This window comes from Erpetoichthys calabaricus, chromosome 4, assembly GCF_900747795.2.
Source record: "Erpetoichthys calabaricus chromosome 4, fErpCal1.3, whole genome shotgun sequence".
NCBI classification, from domain to species: domain Eukaryota; kingdom Metazoa; phylum Chordata; class Cladistia; order Polypteriformes; family Polypteridae; genus Erpetoichthys; species Erpetoichthys calabaricus.
The window spans coordinates 108,910,948-108,923,026 of record NC_041397.2 but is presented as its reverse complement, the minus strand read 5'-3'; the positions used below and the strand labels follow the sequence as shown (position 1 = coordinate 108,923,026).

The window sequence follows — 12,079 nt, the reverse complement described above, 5'->3', positions numbered from 1 at the left end:
AAAAACTATTTGCCCCCTTCCTGATTTCTTATTCTTTTGCATGTTTGTCACACAAAATGTTTCTGATCATCAAACACATTTAACCATTAGTCAAATATAACACAAGTAAACACAAAATGCAGTTTTTAAATGATGGTTTTTATTATTTAGGGAGAAAAAAAAATCCAAACCTACATGGCCCTGTGTGAAAAAGTAATTGCCCCCTGAACCTAATAACTGGTTGGGCCACCCTTAGCAGCAATAACTGCAATCAAGCGTTTGCGATAACTTGCAATGAGTCTTTTACAGCGCTCTGGAGAAATTTTGGCCCACTCATCTTTGCAAAATTGTTGTAATTCAGCTTTATTTGAGGGTTTTCTAGCATGAACCGCCTTTTTAAGGTCATGCCATAGCATCTCAATTGGATTCAGGTCAGGACTTTGACTAGGCCACTCCAAAGTCTTCATTTTGTTTTTCTTCAGTCATTCAGAGGTGGATTTGCTGGTGTGTTTTGGGTCATTGTCCTGTTGCAGCACCCAAGATCGCTTCAGCTTGAGTTGACGAACAGATGGCCGGACATTCTCCTTCAGGATTTTTTGGTAGACAGTAGAATTCATGGTTCCATCTATCACAGCAAGCCTTCCAGGTCCTGAAGCAGCAAAACAACCCCAGACCATCACACTACCACCACCATATTTTACTGTTGGTATGATGTTCTTTTTCTGAAATGCTGTGTTCCTTTTACGCCAGATGTAACGGGACATTTGCCTTCCAAAAAGTTCAACTTTTGTCTCATCAGTCCACAAGGTATTTTCCCAAAAGTCTTGGCAATCACTGAGATGTTTCTTAGCAAAATTGAGACGAGCCCTAATGTTCTTTTTGCTTAACAGTGGTTTGCGTCTTGGAAATCTGCCATGCAGGCCGTTTTTGCCCAGTCTCTTTCTTATGGTGGAGTCGTGAACACTGACCTTAATTGAGGCAAGTGAGGCCTGCAGTTCTTTAGACGTTGTCCTGGGGTCTTTTGTGACCTCTCGGATGAGTTGTCTCTGCGCTCTTGGGGTAATTTTGGTCAGCCGGCCACTCCTGGGAAGGTTCACCACTGTTCCATGTTTTTGCCATTTGTGGATAATGGCTCTCACTGTGGTTCGCTGGAGTCCCAAAGCTTTAGAAATGGCTTTATAACCTTTACCAGACTGATAGATCTCAATTACTTCTGTTCTCATTTGTTCCTGAATTTCTTTGGATCTTGGCATGATGTCTAGCTTTTGAGGTGCTTTTGGTCTACTTCTCTGTGTCAGGCAGCTCCTATTTAAGTGTTTTCTTGATTGAAACAGGTGTGGCAGTAATCAGGCCTGGGGGTGGCTACGGAAATTGAACTCAGGTGTGATACACCACAGTTAGGTTATTTTTTAACAAGGGGGCAATTACTTTTTCACACAGGGCCATGTAGGTTTGGATTTTTTTTCTCCCTAAATAATAAAAACCATCATTTAAAAACTGCATTTTGTGTTTACTTGTGTTATATTTGACTAATGGTTAAATGTGTTTGATGATCAGAAACATTTTGTGTGACAAACATGCAAAAGAATAAGAAATCAGGAAGGGGGCAAATAGTTTTTCACACCACTGTATATATACAGTATATATATATATATATATATATATATATATATATATATATATATATATAATGTGTGTGTGTGTATGTATATATATATATATATATATATATATATATATATATATATTTGCAGCTGGAGATCCATAAAGGGAGAAAAATGAATCACCTATCATAAAGTAGTTTTTATTCCTGAGCTTTCAACCCCTGCCAGGGGTCTTCATCAGAGGATAATGCTTAGACTTACAAGAATCAAAGGCAATACAGTATATAGCATAAAATTACGTGTGTGTTGGCTAAGTCAGTGTGATCAGGAGGGGGGGGGGGGGGGGGGGTGTACAGTTTATTTATTACGAACATGTTCTTCTTAAGTTTGCATATGCTGGATTTATGTCCCAAGTGTCTGTTGATGGCGTTCTCATTTGATAACCAAGATTCGGCCAGCTCTCTGGCACTTTTAGCACTGGCCTTAAATTTTACTTGTACATTGTCCCAGTTAAATGTAGGCCAATGTCTTGTTGATTTAGTATGCGTATAGATCAAAGGTAGTGAGTCCTTTCTTCTGACGGCGTTGTGATTCTTTTTGAAGTTTGTCCTATGTATACCGCTGAGTTTTTTGGCGTCTTCTGTGTAAGCTCCGATTAATGAATGTTTTTGAGTATCCGTTTGAAGTGAAAAGATGGAAGAGATAGCATCTCTCGTTCAATTTTGTTTCCTTCGTATTACAATGGGTGTGGACTCTTCTGAAAAGAGTTTTAACACAGCTCCGTTTATGAGATACCGGGTGATTGCTGGTGAAGTGTAATATCTTGTCTGCGTAGCATTCTTTACAGTAAACACTTGTGGTCAGGGTGGCGTCATTATTTCTTTTGATGTAGATGTCCAGGAAGCTGATGTGTCGGTTCATTTCTTTTTCCATTGTGAATTGGATTGCAGGGAATATTGTGTTGATGTGATTGTAGAATTCATTTAGCTGGTCATTTTTTAGTATGACGCATGTGTCATCTACATAGCGTATCCAAATTTTGGGTGTGAACTGGGATAGAGCCATGTTTTCAAATCGCTGCATTACCAGTTCCGCTAGAAGTCCTGATAATGGCGATCCCATTGGCATGCCTTCTTTCTGAGTATAGTATTTGCCGTTGAAATGAAAGTGAGTTTTTTGGCAAAGTGATATTAGGTGCATTATGTCTTTAATGGACAGTTTGGTTCTTGTCTCTATGGTGGGGTTGCTTTCCAGTCTCATTAATACTGTTTCTGTGGCCAGATGAATCGGAATCATAGTGTATAGCGACACAACGTCAAATGGGACCATGATCTTGTCCTCGGCGATGGATACATCTTTCAAGCGCTGTAAAGCCAACACAGTGCTGTTCACCGAATATTCAGTCATAAGAACCCCCACCCCACCTGGCACTCACTCCCTTATCACCACAAGGTGTCTGAAGGTGCGCCGCGCATCCTGGCCAAGTCAGGCGTCAGAATAGCACACAAACCCACGGACAATTTGCGCACGGTACTGTTTAATGCTAAAAACAAGAAATCGACAGCAGAAACACGAAACGCAGTTTATAGCATTCCATGCAGTTCTTGCTCAGCGGTATACATAGGACAAACTTCAAAAAGAATCGCAACACGTATACAGGAGCATCGCAACGCAGTCATAAGAAAGGACTCACTTTCATTGATCTATACGCATACTAAATCAACAGGACATACATTTAACTGGGACAATGTACAAGTAAAATTTAAAGCCAGTACTAAAAGTGCCAGAGAGCTGTCCGAATCTTGGCTATCAAATGAGAACGCCATCAACAGACACTTGGACATAAATCCAGCATATGCAAACTTAAGAAGAACATGTTCATAATAAATAAACTGTACACCCCCCGCCCTCCTGATCACACTGACTTAGCCACCTCCCCCCCACGTAATTTTTTTTGCTATATATTGCCTTTGATTCTTGTAAGTCTAAGCATTATCCTCTGATGAAGACCCCTGGCAGGGGTTGAAAGCTCAGGAATAAAAACTACTTTATGATGCGTGATTCATTTTTCTCCCTTTGTGGATCTCCAGCTGCAAATATGCAAACCGTATCACAGACCTTCTCTTCCATATATATATATATATATATATATATATATATGTATGCGTGTGTGTATTTTTTTTCTTTACTCAGTAGCTATTCTGTTTCTTTTACAGAAATTTTTCATTGGCATTGAGTGATCCGTGGAAACAGTCATCTTAACAAGTACAGGGGCAACTCACACCATCTGGCATTCAGGTATTTTAACGGTATTTATTAGGCCTGTCTTATGTAAATCTAACTAATTGCCATGGTTTGCAGCTGTTGCACTCCCAAAATTGGCCGAATCCCAACAGTTTTATTTGAAGCTGCTAATGGCTTTGCATGGAATATGAATTGCTGTCTTGGAAGAAGAAAGATCATGTTAACCTTGAACTGAAGGCTTATGGTTTGCATGTATACATACTTATGATATGTTCTGCATTACATTTAAAGGAAAATATATCTGTTCACTGAATTTTTAGTTTATGCATTAGTTTATGCATTAGCTGTTCTTAGTTTAATTCATTATAATGTTGCACTCAGCACATTTTGATAAATATATATGAGTGCAGTTATAAAGAAAATGGGCTTCAAACACAAACAGTCGTTATTAAAATAAAAATAAAGCTCTGAGTGAATATTAGAAATATGTTTTTTAATTTGTTGGTTTCTAATTATTTAAACATATTAAACTGATTTTTAACAAAATGTTCTTACATAATGGTAATAAAAATGACTAATTATTATATAATATTTGCTTTTCTTTAACCAAAGTATATAATATGTCAGCCTTCCTGACAGATATGCATCAACTTAGCTACAGAGCTGTGTTTGATGCTTGGCTTGCTTCTGTTGTTTTTATTTGTATATATGCTACAGACAAAGTGTATGCTCTTTCAGTTATGATACAGTTTTTTATGGTATATGAAATACAGTTTATGCAGTAGTATATGTCAATCAATTTATAGTTGTGCTAACATGCATTTACTCAAGTTTGGATACATCAATATACAATACATCCTAAAGCACAGTACATTACACTTAATCTATCATTAGAGGAAAATATGACATTCCCACTGAAATGATGATGACAAAAGTTTGCTTTTAAAAACAAGATAAACAAAGTTAATAAGAAAATTGGTTTCCTGCAGAGCTAAAGGACCATTCATTAAAAATGACTTATATGGTAGATGCTTAGCAGGTTACTTTTAAATGATCTGACTTTATTATTATGGTTGTAAAAGAATACAGTCATGGCCAGTCATGTACAATGTCAGTTTATATACTGTATAATATATAATATAATGGGCCTCAGTTAATCGGATGTCTTAGAAGTACTATGTAACTAAATACTTCTCTGTATGATTTTTTTTTTAACCAGGTGCTAATATTATTATTTTCCTTGAGCTGTTAACATTGTTACATAGAGTCCTTGATGGTATTGGTATGAAAGAGATTGCAGCAGAACTCCATATTAAAGCAGCATTTGGTAATGTTACAAAGATGATTTAAAGTTAATTCATTCAAAAAACTACTAAAAATCTTGACTCTTCATTAGCATCAATGCCCAAAATTAGTACTGTTTCAGTATACAGTGAATTTGAATAAATGTCTACCAACAACAAAAAAAAATTGCTAATTACCTTTACTCACTAAAAAGCACCCTCCTGTACTCCTCTTATGACATTCAGAACAACAGAATCTTTATCAGTTATAAAAATAAATGATGTTTTATTCTGTTCAATCGTTGTTTGACTCCAGTTATGTGTTGTGGTAATTTTTTTTTTAATTTCCTCCTTTTTTTTAATTCATTAAGCTCTTAACACTTATTGATAATCAGTACTGCGAACTTAATGACGATATGCAGGTAGACAACAGTGTTGGCCTTTTCAAAAATGCAAGACCATTTCCACACTCACATTATGATGTATAAAAGCCATGTGCATTCTCATGGTAGCTCCCCACCACCATCACCATGTGCATGGTAGCTCCCCACCACCATCACCATGTGCACGTTTTGTAAACTGGCAGCACCCAGCGTCAAAGCAGTGCTACTGTTCCTGTTTAGTTTCTCATTCTTTTTTAGATTCACATCCATGGTTCAGTTTTTATCAAATACATTGAAATTAACCGCATTTCTAATTAACCGCAAATTTATAAATTTAAGGCACCTGATTGCAATAAACTTGTAAAAATATAATGGTGCACAGATTGGCCAAGCTATTCCAAATATCATAACTGCTTTGGAATTGTTGCTCTCAGTGTACCACTCGGAGTATTTTAACCCATTGTATGTGTGTGTGGTATCATAGCTGCATAGTAGCTAATCAGAAAGCTCTATAGCGGGTTGTGTCGAGAGCGCAGAGGATTGTCGGGATACCGCTTCCAGCCCTAGCGGAAATTTATAGCTCACGCTGACTAAGGAAAGCCTACCAGCATCTGCATGGATTCCACTCAGCCAAGCGCACAGTCTGTTTGAACTTCTCCAGTCCAGCAAACACTTTTAGAGCCTTTCCTGTACAGACCTCAAGGCTCAGAAACAGTTTCATCCCAAGAGCTTTAAACACACTCAATCAGTCCATCAAGTGCTCCCGGTAGAACTGTTTGTACTTATAATTACAATTATCTCACTGTAAACTTGCACTACAACTGTAATATTGCACAAGCACTTCATGAACCATTTGCACTATCTACACTATGTACAGGTATATTGTACTTATGTTTTCATATTGTATATTTTTCATTGCTTTTTTATCGTATTATTATTATTATTGTTTTTATATCATTTTGTAGGAAAACAGGTTTTTGAAGGGTTTGCATATTAAATCTCATTGTACCATACAATGACAATAAAGGAATTCAATTCAACTCAATAGAAGACAGCGTTTTTTTTTTTACAGATGATGATGATGACTGGCTTCTAAGTCAATTTAGATTTCCAAGCGCTATCCTCTTGGAGCTGTAAGCTCTTGTGTATCTGAATTTTTTTGTTAGTACGCACATTTCCACTTTTGTCCGTACACCATGTTTTAGTGTGAATTCTACGCACGGCGTTTTACATGAGGCCCTGTCTGTCTAGCTACTACATTTAAAATAATTTTTATCTATTGTGAATGTCTGAGAAGGAGAACAGGCTTCCTGGCAGGGAAGCAGGATAGTTTCTTACCCGGACAGGAGGCGAGAGCAGAAGCACAGACAGGTTAGGCAGCAGGATGAAGAAACAACTTTATGCCCCACGGGAATAATATGATTGTTGGACCAGCAGGAGCTGTAATTTGGGAGCAGTTGCATTTCCCATACAGCAGGTAGTAGTGGTCCTCTTCTGGTGGCCCAGTTGGTACACCCTCAGGAATTCCTGGGAGTTGATGTCCAGAAATGTGCAACCCTGTTGGGTCCCTAGTGCCGGTATAGGGTGCTGTTCTGGGAAGGACCTCCCTGCTTTCCATATGACCCGGAAGTGCTTCCAAGAAGACATGTTGTGGCACCGAAAGCATTGCCTAGTCTGGCTTGAAAAGGAGCCCGCTGCCTCACAGTTAGTTAGAATCAGGAGGCAGTGGGTAACACTCAATTGGAGGACAGAAGGAGGAAGAATTGGTTTTGTCTTGTGGTTTGTTCATTGATCTTTGCACTGTGATCGTTAAAAGGTGTATTGGGTGAGTGAATATCCTTTATTTTATCCTACTATTGTGGTGAGCATTATTGTGTCTATGGTTTGTTGCTAAGTGACATCCCTGGTGGTTACACTATCCATTTTCAAAACCTGTTTAAACCTATTTAAGTTCACCAAATTAATCATTTCAAATCATTAAATTTAGATTTTTTCCGGTGGAGCAATTTATGAGTTAGAATAACTTTTTGCTATTTAAAAATTACATTATTTAGATATTGTGTTTATTTCATTGATAGTACTTTGTGGAGTTAATTAAACTCTAACTTGTAGTATTTAATAAATGAGACTATCTACAGATAAAGATAAACAAGTTGTTTATTGTGTAAACAAACCAAACAAAAATAAGAAATTAATTTCAGCAGCCAGTAATTACAGCATGTAAAGTAGCAATTGCTTTTAAATAAACATTCTCAAACAGCCATAATTTATACCCTTATATCCTGAAATGTGGTCAGATCTTTGTTGACTCTTTTTGAATTGACTGTAAATATACTGATTTTAAAAGATATTTTAGGCACTATACAAAAATGTTTATTGGAGGTTCGCCAAAAGTTGCAGTTTTTGCAACGAGTTGGTGCTTTTTATGACATAAAAACATTCTTTCAAATCTTATCTACCCATTCACAGTTCAATATGGCAGGAAATTGGTGCCGATCCTAGAAAAACTGGACACATAATAGAGATCAACAGTGGACAAGGTGGCAGTCCATTGTAGAACATACTCATTCACATAGACTTGCCAATTAACTTAACCTGCAGACCTTTCAAATGTGTGGAGAAATCCTTGGTATTTGGTGGGGGGGGGGAGGGGGGGTGTTGGGGGGGAAGACTCACAAAGATATAGGGAAAAATGCAGACTCCAAATAGGCTAAGCCCATGGCCAGAAGTCAAACCTCGGATTCTGCAGCTGTGAGGTATTAATACTAACTGTGTTCATTCTCATGTTTAATCCCAGCAGAATTGGGTACAAGGCATGGACCAGTCCCGGACCCTTGGAGGGCATACTCACTCACATGTTCACATTCAATGAGACTACATAAAGGGATAGGTGAATTAATGGATGTTCCATCATACAGTTTATTTGGAGCGTGGTTGCTCCGTGAGAACCCTAACTACAAAGAGGACTATTTCATTTATGTTAGGTAGAATGCCCAAAGGGGACTGGGCGGTCTCGTGGCCTGGAACCCCTACAGATTTTATTTTTTTCTCCAGCCTTCTGGAGTTTTTTTTTGTTTTTTCTGTCCACCCTGGCCATCGGACCTTACTCCTTTCTATGTTAACTAATGTTGTCTTATTTTAATTTCTTATTTGTCTTTTATTCTTCTTTTCTTCATTATGTAAAGCACTTTGAGCTACTTTTTGTATGAAAATGTGCTATATAAATAAATGTTGTTGTTGTTGTTGTTGTTGTTGCATTATGACACAAGAGAACAAGCAGGGCAAACAAGCAAATAGAACAAATAAGCTAAAAATGATTGAAAATATAATTAAAACTTGATCTAATAAATGCAATTATTAATAATTGAAAAATAATGAGTCTTACAAGTACAGTGCTGTTTATTAAAAGAGTCAAATAAATGACAAGAAGGTCACACCAATAATAATATTGAATAACAAAAACAAAACATTTTATGTTGAACTGACAATCTCACAATAAATGAAAACTGAAATTTAAGTGTAATAATTTTATATAAAATGTAAAAGTAAAAGTAAGGATAAGCTTAAACAATAATGATAATAATAATACAGTAATGTACACCAGGATGTACTGTATATACATGTACCACAAACAGAAAATAATTAAATGATATGACAGAATTTGAGGAAGGTAAAGAATAATAAACAATACAGATATTCAGGACATGTACATATATACTATAATTGATATGAATTAGGGTATAAAGTAAACAAAATTAGACAGAGGCAGTAAAATGATAAAAAAAAAAAATGTGAGTGCAGAAAAGTCTGAAGGAATTACATACTCAGTGAACTGGTCAGAAGTCAATCCTGCAAGTTGCAAGCAGAAAGTAGTTTTACCATTGCAAAACTCATCTTCAGAGCCACTAATATATAATAAAAATAGTAACACGTTTATATAGAAAAAGAACCAAAGGAAATCAAATGCCTACTTACAAAATGAATGGCAGCATTTGATTACCATGCCCCAAGCCATTAGGGTTATGTTCTAGATTTTATTTTGTTTAAGAGGCCTTGGTTTCTGAACCTCAAGCACAACATATTCTCATCATGATCCTTTCATTATTAATTACTGTTTATTCTGCACAGGATGAGATTAACAGGAGTCTGACTAATCCGGCAGACACTGAATATAAAGCATGGTTGGGCTTAAATAGTTTTGGGTCATTTTTCAAGGCAACTAAGAATCCTAAGGGAGTGAATGGAGTGGCCACTTTACACAGGCAGTAGATTAGGCAGGTGCAGTCACAGCAGGAAATAGTTCCACGGTCTACATAAACAGAAATGTACAGATTGGAAAATGTAAGGGACTATAACTATTTCTAGTTATAGATTTCACTTTCCTATATACTGTAATCAATTTTTGTTCCTTTTATTGTCACAGTAAATTCATTATCAATAAAGTTTGCAAATGTATAGAACAAAATAGAAATATCACTTATAGTATAAAATAAAAACAAGATTTAGGATAAGAGATAAGTATTTCCTACTCCCTTTTACACTCATTTTTATGCTTTACCTGATACGTTTCCCATAACTGAGGCATTGTAAAATGTGAGCAATTGAGAAACAAGCCACTGAAGTGAATCTTATTAGTGTGGGTCTCTCTTCTCCTTGGAAACTTTGTTTGTCCTTTCCTTGCATATTTCCTTGTCATTCTTTAAGAATACAGCTTTCCCCGGGGCAGTCTTAGAAATAATGCATTCGCCTGCATGCTGGCAAGAGAGTGGCCTGTGCAAATGTAGATTACAGAGTAAAGTATCTGACCAGATTGGGCAGGATCAAAGTGGTTCATTATACTCTTTAATAGTTTGCCCGTAGAAGCAGGATGAAGTCAAGTAAAATGGCAAGGTGCTGAAGTGTTTAGTGCAGAAGCATTTTGAACATCAGTATTGTTACACAGGACAAGGGATAGCGTGGTGTGCTGCTTTCTGAAAATGGTGCGAGTTAGCCGCTTTAGTCCTTTGGATCCGGAAGTAGAAAAGGCCATTAAAGGTAATCTTTTGGGGGGTATGTTGTCTCACTTGGTTGCATACTAATAAAGTATATTGAAAAGAAAACAAAGAGCCTAACACCTTTGATTATTGCTATTCTGTAGCGTTGTCAATTAATGATGAATACCAACCATTGACTGGTCTGTGCCTCATGCAATTAGCCAAATGGTATCTAAAATGTGTTTCAATTAATTTAATGTCTCTAGATATTTTGTACAAAAGGCTATTTTTGTTCCATTCAATCTGCATGCTTTATATGAATTATATAATGTTATTTTTAAAATAACTTCAATAAATACCCACATGGCTGTTTACCATGCACATACTGTGCAGATGCATGTTGTAAACACAAAGCAGTATTTTTGTAATCTAAGGAAAAGGATTTTGTCCCATTAATTGATTTCACAAAGGTAATGTATACAGCTGTCGTAACCTTAGCAGTGAAGTGGTAGAGTTTATGTATCAAGCAGCTCCAAGATTTACAAGATCTTTAAGGCTTGCCTGCTCCCTGCAGTGATTTACCCTGATCTGTATGCTGATAGCTTTATCCTCAAGAAGGCTTTACACACTGCTGCAGAACTACTTGTTAATGCTGCATTAAAATCTCATCATGTATATTTCAATGGTAACACTTTAAAATAGGGGCAACCTGGGTGATTCCTTTAGTCAGTTACTTCCGTGTAAAATCTTAACAAAGGATTTGTGTTACATAGCAATAGGTAACTAATAAATGCATAGTAACAAGCTCTTAAAACCCTTATTTTAAAGTGTTGCCATGAACTTGTCACTGTTGCAGAAGCCACACATGCACTAATGTCTGGATTTTAAAAGGCTCTTTTAATTGATAAAAACGAGGATTGATCTTTAGGCACAGAACATTGCGCAAAACTGTCAGCAATGCAAGTATGTAATAATGTTACAAAACAAAAGGAAAATGTTAAAATGAATTTCTATGTTTTAAAGATAGCCTGCCAAAAATACAAATTTACAAAGTAGCATATAGTCTATGGTGCTGACATCTAAGCTTTAGGGCAGCAGTTATTATTAAAAGGCGATGTGTCCCTAAGTCCAATGCCTTTAATTCTGAATTCTACTATGTTTCAATTTTAACTACACTATTTTATGTATTGTATTTAGTTTCAGTTACAACATGTAGATTTCTAGCAACACTTTTTTTTAACTCAGAACTCATTCTGTTTTAAGACGTTTGTCTATATAATGAAAGGCCAAATACAGTGATGAAAGCCCTTCATGTACTGATCATAGTGATTTGCTATTACAGTAAAAGATGACATACCAAATGGGGAGAAAATATTATGTTGTAACATTTTATTTAAGCTCTATTTATAATCTTAAAGGGATCTTTCTAATCTTTTTTGCCAAGTATTGCTTTCCAGTATATAAAATGGCATAGTAGTGTGGCAGGCAAGATGCCATATTTGAGTCTGTTCTGCCAATGTTTGTATAGGTTTACACTGGTGATTCCTGATTCATTCAGCTGTCCAAAGGCTTAGTGTCCAGTTGATTAACATGCCCAAGTTTTCTAGTCAGTT

General features: G+C 36.5%; 1 protein-coding gene across 3 annotated transcripts in view; it reads left to right on the top strand.

Annotated features, from left to right (window-relative positions):
• enox1 (ecto-NOX disulfide-thiol exchanger 1) overlaps positions 1 to 12,079 on the top strand; it is a 722,268-nt gene that overhangs the window by 391,521 nt on the left and 318,668 nt on the right. For all 3 annotated transcript variants that reach the window (XM_028799665.2, XM_051926915.1, XM_051926916.1), the window contains one exon: positions 3,800 to 3,881. The gene's annotated coding sequence lies outside the window, so the exon portion shown is untranslated. The remainder of the gene's footprint in view (positions 1 to 3,799; positions 3,882 to 12,079) is intronic.